The sequence below is a fragment of the Gobius niger genome (assembly GCF_951799975.1).
Source record: "Gobius niger genome assembly, chromosome: 5".
Classification (NCBI taxonomy): domain Eukaryota; kingdom Metazoa; phylum Chordata; class Actinopteri; order Gobiiformes; family Gobiidae; genus Gobius; species Gobius niger.
Window position 1 is genome coordinate 12826273 of NC_136856.1, and position 7681 is coordinate 12833953.

Sequence of the window (7681 nt, forward strand, 5' to 3'; positions counted from 1 at the left end):
CCAATTACTTCACTTTCTCAGTGGACCCAGCAGTAATGAGCTCATCCTGAACCGAGTACTAATAAACCCCATAAACCCCGCCAAGCAGCGCAAAGGTAATGCCACTTCCGCCCGCTACAAAGGGGCGGGCTACAAGCTGGATCGATTTTCGCTCTGGAAGCTACATTCACAATTCATCTTTGACGTGTTCCACAGTAGTTCTGTCGTCAGACCTGGGTGCACCGTGTCTTAGAGAAGTGAAACACGACGCCAGGCACGGAATTTTGTGTTTTACAATCGTGAGCTCTCGGCCAATCAGAGCAGAGCATGACCTAGCGTCGATCACGACTCTCTTCGGGTTCAGTATCGACATTTCTCAAGCTGCTGCAGCCTTTTGACAAAGCAAACCCAGATTGCGCTCGTGTACATGTCTCCGGTGGCACATCAGGCACGTTACACTGATCTGCATCCAGTGAGAAGGGGTTTAAACCCAGAGGAATCTATGGTTAAATCACCCTCCTCTTCCTTGTTGCCCCCGCGTCTGACGTGCGTGGGCACACGTCATCCTTGTGAACGAGGGCGAGTGGCTGCGTCTCCCCTTCCTCCCCCTCCTGTGAGGAAATCCCATGAAGCTGGCTCTCTGATGTGTGTCGTGTCTCATTTGGCCCCAGTAGAGTAGGCAGCCGGTGGCAAAACAGCGAATATTGGCTACGTGTAATTGAGCGTCAGACTTAATGACCCTTTGTGTAGCTTTTTACCAAGCGCAGTCTGGTTATTGTGTGTAAAGTGCAAAAGGAAGGCCTCCGCTTGCTGAACAGTGTAATGCGAGTGTAGCTGTCCACGGTGCTGAAGCGCACATGTGCTCTATCCATGGTCCTGAAACGTCAGTCGTATTTTACGGGACAAAAGGAGTGTTCTTTTTGAATGGGCACACTGGAGCAAATGTTACGTAACAGTTGGCAGTTCTTTGTTAAAGCCCAGTACTCAGAGCCACATTGCAAATGCATTTTTACATTTAATAAAGCTTAGGATGCGGTCAGTCATGGCTTTACTTGTAAGTAGCGCCTGCCCCCTGGTGGACAAATGCAGATGTTACAATCATTTTAAATGTTCATAGTGAAATAAAACACGTTTGTGTTCAAATAATGCCAAATGGTGTAATATATGTCTGTAGAACGGGGGAAATGTATCACTATCACAATGGACAGAACTGCAAACATACAGTAAGTGTATTCAGTCTTTATCATATCACATTATAAAAAGAATTACTTTACACATTCAATTAGCATCATGAATATCTTCAATTGTAATTTGAAATTTAGTAGATTGGCCTAAATCAGCGAATACTTTTGAATAGCGAATACTATTGAGTAGGCTAAACATGTATTTATTCAATACCTTGCCTGTTATCCCTCCATTTCTGGGGTTACATCAACGTTACATTTACTTTGTATTTTAGTGTTAAATTGTTATTATAGTCATACTTGAAACACTGCAATCAACACCTTTGCCACAAGAGGCTGCTAAAACAATGGTTTTCAACGGCAGCTTTGGGACAATCTCTTCACGTTTCATGACAAGCCTTGACCCCAAAACAATATAATAATTGCAACTAACAATGAAATGGTTGTGCCATTTTGCACTGTTACCGCATAATTAATAAGGTTTAGGCATAATTAATACAGTAACTCGTCACAAAGACCTGTTGATTCAAGCACTGTCCTAATAATAATAATAATGATAATAATAATACTAATAATACTAATACTAATACTACTACTACTGCTACTACTACTACTAATAAATATACATATATATATATATATATATATATATATATATATATATATATATATATATATATATATATATATATATATATATATATATATATATATATATATATATATATAATAACAAAAATGTTATTATTTACTTTTTCAGTCACACACACGAGCACAGCAGTGTGATTTACAAATGAATACATGATTGGTTTGTTTCTAGCAAAACATAAAGTAAGAGGCGAATGTCTTAAACTTAAAGTTATGGCAGTGGGTAACACATGACACAGCTGTGCGTTTTTTTTTTTCTTTTTCAAAAGAAAGAAAGAAAGAAAGAAAGAAAGAAAGAAAGAAAGAAAGAAAGAAAGAAAGAAAGAAAGAAAGAAAGAAAGAAAGAAAGAAAGAAAGAAAGAACCTTTGGCCTAGTCTAGGTCACTGGCAGCCTAGGTCTGGCTGTACACTGTGTTGACCTCAGCAGTTTGCAGTGTTTCAAGTATGACTATAATAAGTTTGAGTCCTGACTTTGACCATTTGCTAAATGTCTCTCCCTATTTACCCCTTGCCACCCTGTGCTGTTCTAATAAAAGTCTAAATGCCATAAAGTAAACAATGTCAATTTAAAATTTTAACATTTTATATTTTATAACTTTTATATTATGGTTCAATACGCGTTACCTGAGGAGTCCCTTTTTCTGTGATTTCATTAACGTCCCCAGAGACAGACAAACTCAAAGATCAGGACCAAAAATGAGTTCTCTAGTTTCAAGGAATATTATAAGGAAACTCATATCCATCGCTGAGTCACTCGAGGTGAGCTGGGCTCCAGAGAGCGACTGTTATTGTCTTATAACCGGCGGCTGTAACAAAGGTGCACATGTTTAATTCTCTTGTAAAGTCACTAGTGGATACATTGGGATTTTTTGTTTTTTCTGACCCTATGGCTTTACTGTAGGAGTAAAAAATATAAAACCTTTTACAGTTCAAATTTGGTTATGGTAAGAATTCCTGCCCCTGGAGCAGACATGGAGTATAAAAGCACAGAGCTCATTGTCAGAATATTTCCCCATGCAGAGGCATCGCTGTGCCGCTGTGACTTTAACTACTTCTAACTAGATGGCTTCTCGTTAGGCTGATCACTGAGCAGCGTCAGTGAAACACGCTCTGGAGATGGATCCGTCTACAGCCCAGTTCATTCGGCACGTTCACACAGGAAGCACAAAACCATAAAAATCAAAGGCTCCTCAACGGCCACATCCGGGCTGTCACTGTACAGGCTGTGCACTCCTAATTAGCCCAGACACGCCAAGCAGGACTTAATTAACGATTGACAAGGGGAAGGTAAGGGACACATATTTCTGCAATTAAAAGTGAGATAGAGATGAAGAGATCTAACATCCTCCTGCTGCTTATTGAACGGACACGTTTCCTCCCACACCGCGTGAAGAGAGCACACTTCTCTGCCTTATCTTCAGCTGCAAAGAGTTCATATCTGTTGCCAAGGTGATATTGAAAGTGGAGATTCACAATTATGAAAAGGAAACAAAAATAAATAAAAAAGAATAAGAGAGGGAAAAAAAGTGATTTAGGAGAGTCTGCATGGACAATATCGACCAATTTATCTTTCACTGTTATGGTAAAGGAAAGGTTTACCCGTTTTAAAGTTAATTTACTGGAACAGTGACTCTAGATGCATGGAAATTAGCATAGGGCTCAAATCTGACATATTTTACAAGCTCATTAATTATTAATAGACACAAGTCTAATTTAAACTTTTAGCACTTTGAAATGTTAAGTGCAATATAAATAAAATGTATTATTATTACTATTATTAATATTAATATTAATATTAATATTAATATTAATATTAATATTAATATTAATATTAATATTAATATTAATATTAATTAATATTAATATTAATATTACTAGGCCTTTTTGGAACTGCACGGTGCGCCGGGGTTCTCCCCATGCACCAAATGCTAATAGTGGGACTCCCGGCACCGCGGACCGTCTGGTGATTTAGGCACATTGCTTGCTTGAAAAACGGTGAAAACCACAGGCATGGCCAATGGGTGAGGAAAGGTCCTCTCTGGTCCTCAGGGAGCTGACATTGCTGTAATACCAGTTTTATGTTTTCTAAAAATCGCTATGACCCATGTGACAACGCTGGTGTAGGTGATAAATTTTTCAACACGCTGGTTTTTGTATAGTAGAAATAAAAAGTGGAAGCCTAAATCTATGATTGACAGGCTCTGGAGCTCTGGAGCTCTGTGGAGACTCATAGCCAGTCCACATGCCCTGGGAGGGCAGGGCTTCCTGCCTATTTTTTCGTAGAGGGAGATTGAGCAGCCATGTTAATTTCACAGGCCATAGAAAACTACTATGAATGGGGCTGAATAGGTCCCAGATCTTCATGATTTAGAGCTATGGGCATGGCGAACATAGTTCAGTTGTGCTTGTCGTCGACCATGGCCACTCCCCAAAACACTAATAGATTTACTCAATACATTGAACCCTCGGTTATAGGCCTTTGCCACGGAAACGATATATTTACGTTTGCTCACACAAAAATACGCAAAAAAGAACAGCATCTGGAAGCACACACAATGAAGAGGCGTTGTGCTCGTCATTGAGAATGGACCCCATGGTTGCATCACTGGACGTGAGAGCTTTCCAATCATATGCATAAGCGTTGCCGTAGGCTATGTTGTTTTTGTACTGTTTTTTCTTCTGCTTCTTTTTTTTTCTTCTCCCTCCCCCCGGAGCCTAGTTCAGCAACTTCCCAATGCATCATGTCTGTCAGTGTGTAACTTTCATCTGACAGTGATCCTGATTAATTTTTATTCAAAGTATCCTGTCCTGATGACTGAGAAACTACATTGTTTTGTCCCAAATCCATTAAATGCTACACGAGTGTAACAAGCTTTGAGAAAGATAATGATTAGATTCTTCATGTTTTGCTACTGATCAAATAAAAAATCAAATGTGTGACTTTTAATTGCTAAAGTTGAGGCAGCTTCCCCAAGTTAAAATCCATGAGGCTAATTCCACTTAACAGCATTTTAATGAACAGCACTTTGCAAACGCGCCTCTCAGCAGGTTTGGCTGATTTGAATTAAAGCCGCTCACTGTTTGCTGCTAATAAAGGTCTGGGGTTCGGCCTCCCAGGACTCGCTTTTCCAATCCATTTAACAGAGATCCTTTCACTACATTTACTGTGCCGCACACTTGGACAAAGACAATCCCGCACACTTAGCCATGGCGTATTACAAAACAAAATCATGGAAATTGAGTAATCCTTTCCGCTTGACTTCTATAAAACATGTTCAGTGGGCAGCAGAGGATTCAAGTTGTGGCCGCTCAGTTGTTAAATCCGTACGCAGAGCTGCCCCTGAGTTTTACTGAGCCAAAAATAAAAGTGATTCACCAAGCATTTTATTCTCTGGGAATAAATAGTGAAATACCGCTCCCAAGATGTGGCACACTGCGGAGGTCTCTGGTTTTGGCTGAGCCTGTTGTGGCCGCAGCCCTCTCTGTGAAGCCCACCTTTATCTATCTATGTGCCTCTTTTACAATCCTGCCTATGCACAATGCTCTCCCCTTTAACTGGTCCATTGAGTGGAGTCCGTCAGTCTCTGGGAGCGTTATATAATTCCAATCAATCTGAGTTATAAAATCTTGACACAGGCCGGGGCCGCGCTACTGTGAGATTTACAGCGGTCTGGACTGTAAGTCAGTTCCCCGTGGCGTCTGCATATACAAATAGCAAGTCGATAAAAGATTCTTTTTTCTTCTTCTTCTTTAAGGTCCTATACAGGGCTTGATTCAAAGTATTCAACTACTACTTTAGTACATATTAGACGTTATGTTTTGTAGTAGCTAGAAAATACGACGGAAAGGACAGCAGAGGGTTTAATGCTGCTTCTACTCCTAATGCTGATTACATTCTGCGCTCTGGTCTTTGACGTGAACCTCTCGTACTCTGTGAACCTCAGGGAGTGGTCTCCTGCTGGAGCCCAGAGTCAGGACTAAACACGGTGAGGCTGCGTATCAGTTTTATGAGGCCAAAAGACGGAGCAGGCTTAGTGAAATGTGACACAGGCCTCAGCTCAAACCCACGTTCTACTTCGCTGTGACAACTGAGAGTATTTTATCAGCACTCTTTGCTTTTAATGTAATTAATTAATGATTATAATTATGTTTTATGGACTGATTTTATTTGCCTTCTTGTAATTTTATGTAGCTGTAAAGCACTTTGAATTGCCTTGTGCACTAATTGTGCTCTATAAATAAACTTGCCTCGCCTTGCTCTGCCTTCTACTCCTGCAGTGAGATGGCAAAAGCTTTAAATATAAGGTAACATCAACATTAACAACCGGAAAACATGCGGATCTGCACACGGAAGAGACTTTGACCTTGCACAGGATGAAGTCGTTAAAGGAACAGGCCACTGTTTTAACATACTGAGATGTTCTTACCTTAGCCTAGACGAGTTCATTTGTACCTGTCTGGTCTTCACGCGTGCCTCTCCTCCACTCCTTGAGTAACTATACTTTATAGTGTAACACTTCACGCAACCATATCTAAAAAGGGAAAATGTGGAAGAGCTTGGTTGCTTCGATCTTCACTTCATTTGGAGCTATAGAGGAGAGGAGGAGAGGCTAAATGCTAACGCAGTCTGTGCTGTGTTTACGTGACTGAGGGCACGCGTGAGAACCAGACAGGTACACATGAACTCGTCTAAGCTAAGGTAAGAACATAATAGTATGAAATAAAAACGGTGGCCTATTCCTTTAAGTAATCCACAAACTGTTTATTAGATTATAATTGCTTTATCAAGTAACTAAAGCAAAGAACATTGTGGTCAATTGTCGGTTCTGTGCGTGAATCTATAGACATTCTCAAATGAAAAGGAACTAAGAGGGATGAACCTAAACCGTGCCGGATTGATCCCTTTCAAAAAAGTAACTAATAGTCAATCATCAGAGTAATCAGTAGTTGGATTACTTTTATGAATCTACAACACTGTGGAGTCTAGACTTCAATACTCACATAAATTTGATGGATTCCTCCGTCTGACATTTACAGAAGTGGGCCGGCGTTTTGACTGCGGAAGAGGGAACAGAAGCACAAATGAAAGAAACAAAGCGAGTGTGTTTATGAAAAGGATAGGCTAAGGCTGTAAAATTATAAGTCGATTTTGCATCACAGGCTGTTAAAAAAATCACAATGAGTGGGTTCAATAACAGCATTAGTAATATTTACTACGTCTGGCAGTGAGGGGAACCAGACGAGGAGGGGTGAGCTGCCGCAGGGATGAGAAACTCTCTAATGTTTTTGTTCTTTTTTTCTTCCCCCTTCTACGTGGATGCTACGTCTAGCGCCTGTAGGGGGCAGCACAGACCGCGCATCTCCTCTATGCGCTCGGCGTGATTACTATTCAAGGCAGCGACCACAGCACATCAAGAACGCACATACATGAATCGATCTGGTCTAATGCACGGCGCGCAGTGAAATGTTTGCGCCGGAATGACACTTACAGTAGGCAGAGTGGTGTTTGAGACGCTGCCGCCTGTCGTCACCTTGACTATTCTTAGCTCCGTGTGTTTTTGCATCTTGACAAACAGTTCCATGTCATGAGGTATGAATCGCAATGAGCCCTCGTGGTACAATGCAGTTGTTATTAGCGGGATGGCGGCAGACAAAGTTACTGCTGTTCAAAATGAAGCTAAAGTGTTGACTTTCTAATGTATTTTTTTTTACTTCTACATTTGCCCTGAACAATGTAGCAGTGACCTTTCATCTCTCAGCGCTTGAATAATGTGCGTTAATCTATGTAACAATTGTGAACATATTTGTTTTCGAGATCCTTTATATACTCTATACATTATACATATTGTGGGCCTTGTCTATAGTCGGCT